General features: G+C 44.2%; 1 pseudogene; it reads left to right on the top strand.

The window, feature by feature from the left end:
• The first annotated feature begins 247 nt into the window (after positions 1-247).
• On the top strand, positions 248-1381 carry LOC119355934 (annotated as a pseudogene).
• The last annotated feature ends 1139 nt before the right edge of the window (positions 1382-2520 follow it).

The following is a 2520-nucleotide window of genomic DNA, read 5'->3' as shown; positions in this document are numbered from 1 at the left end:
GGGGGTGGGCACTTGATATGCGTTTGTTGGCTCTAGAATACTAGGTTACTGTGTTACATAAACTAGAGCGACACATGTGTGAAATCCAATTATTTTCCACATACACAATCAAACCCTCTGTAGAATGGAGATGGAGGTATTGAATGAATTCCATAGTAACACATTGTCAATTTACCATGGTCCAAACTGATTTGTATTGTATTTTGACATTGCCAATTTTTACCTTTCAGTATTCTGCCATACAAAGATGGATTCAAATAAGGTGATTGCTGCTGCTAGTCTAACTGATGATCTTTTGGTGGAAATCCTCTCTCGGGTGTCGTTCAAGTCTTTCTGCTGCTTCAAATGTGTCTGCAAGGCTTGGCTTGCCTTTGCCTCTGACCCACACTACCAATGGAAACTGCCGAAAATTCCCACTGGTCTTTTTCACGGACGCAAAGATTCATCTGTTGCCCAACTTGTTAGCCTGTCACCAAACGATGAGGAAATTAATGGGGCTCTTACATTCTTGCCGCACCATGAGCATTTAGAATTTGTGGACTGTTGCAATGGCCTAGTTCTTTGTAAGTACAAGACGAGTTATGCTTCTGCGGAAGCTTGCCGCTTCATCATGTGTAACCCCGCAACACGGGAGTGGAGGTCACTTCCTGATATTCACCTTGGCCCAGATGACTTCGCCTGTGATGCTTTTTTGGCCTTTGATCCATCATGGTCGGCACAGTTCCATGTATTTAAGTTTCATGGTTTTTGGGCACTCGATACGAGTAAATTTGAGGTGTTCTCGTCTGACCTATCCACATGGATTGTGGATGCTGCATGGAGTCCTTTTATAGACAGTTGTAGTCAACACCACTTTATAGGAGGAGTGTTGTACATGCACACAGGCGGGGATGAAATTCTGGGGTTGGAGGTAATGGGTTCTGGCAAACCACCCCGTCATTTTACTGTGAAGTTGCCGCATGGCCATTCGGATCTCGTATCTGGTTGTTTTGGTCAATCATCAGGGTTCTTGCAGTGTGCACTTCCAGAGGAGAGTGGTCATACAGTTGCAGTTTTCAATCTTGATACTTGTGATTCCTACAAATGGTCTTTGAAGTGTCGTCTTAGTATGGGCAATCCATTTGGAAGGGGCGAGTTGCTTCACGGTGGTGCTGCGGGTTGGTTCCGTTGGTGTGATTATCAGATTGTCGCTCTTGATTCGGAAAGAAAGGCTCTCTTCCTTGTTGACAAGGTTCAAATGAAGCTTTTTTCGTACAACATCATCACTGGGAAACTTAGCAAGATCAAAGATGGTTGTCGTACGGACTACCTTTATTACGTGGCATGCTACTCAAAACTTTCAGTTCTCTCCTCCTTGGATCATAGACAAGAAACTTGTTAATTATTCAGGTTGTAGCTGACAAGAAACTTGTTAAGGTTGTGGGTGTTTGTGTCTGTTTCACAATACAATGGATTAGGTTGGTAACATGGTGTAGAAACAGAATAACCTCAATTGTGCCGCAAATGAGGTTAACTGGCTAAGGACCATTCTAATTTATGCAAGTTGTTGTTCCTATATATGGTTAACCACACCTGAATGTTCTTACCAGAATGTTAGGGACTGGAGATTGTTTTTTTTTTAACTTCTTTTGTGCTTACATGCTTTGCTTTGGGAAGGAAATTAAGGTTGTATCGAAAAGAGATGGGCAATGTGGAGGATTCGCTGACACTCCTCATTCATGTGTCCAATGGGAACAATGTTTTTACATTTATAAAATAAAAAAAATTATTTGCCACAGTGCATGCACATGTTTCCTACATATCTATACAATTTCACAGTTGAGCATCTATAGGTCATGGATGTTCTTGCCAAAAATGTTAAAAGCGCGAGGAATGCCTTTGTTTCTCCCATGCTTGCATGCCTTGTTTTCGGGAGGAAAATAAGGTACTTTTAGTGCCCTTTTGAACAAAAGAGATACCCATACCCTGGTGAACTCGTGCGCGCCAGGTGGGACTGCTCGTTTTTGTCGGCTACCACGCATTCATCCCCATCCAACTCTTCCGGGTTCCCCTTTTCCCCATTTCTTTCACTGATTCAAGTTCGGGATTTTATCCATCCATCCATGTGTACTTTCGGGCTTGGTGACAATCCAATATGGGTTCACAGCGGATCCGGTGGCGACAGGACCTACACCTCGACCACACCTACTTGTTGATCGCCGCCGCCACCGCCGCTGCTGATGGATGGTCGTGGAGTGGGCGCCCTTGAACCTGAGTGGTGGATCTCCTTCCGGTAATCTCTCCTCTTCCCTTATTTTTGTTCTTTCTTCCTAGATGCTTGGCCTGCTAAGCTCTAGCAATGGCGTGGATCTTGGATCCTTGTGGAGTTTCTTATGGTGATGAGAAAGTGGCTCAGCAATATCCCCTGTAGAGAGAGAGAGAGAGAGAGAGAGAGAGAGAGAGAGATGAGCAATGTGGGGAATTCACTAACACTATTGTGCCTAACAATGGCGGAGCTACGTGTATAGCTGAGGAGGCTGT

This window comes from Triticum dicoccoides, chromosome 1A, assembly GCF_002162155.2.
Source record: "Triticum dicoccoides isolate Atlit2015 ecotype Zavitan chromosome 1A, WEW_v2.0, whole genome shotgun sequence".
Classification (NCBI taxonomy): domain Eukaryota; kingdom Viridiplantae; phylum Streptophyta; class Magnoliopsida; order Poales; family Poaceae; genus Triticum; species Triticum dicoccoides.
This window is presented reverse-complemented; position numbering and strand designations above follow the sequence as displayed.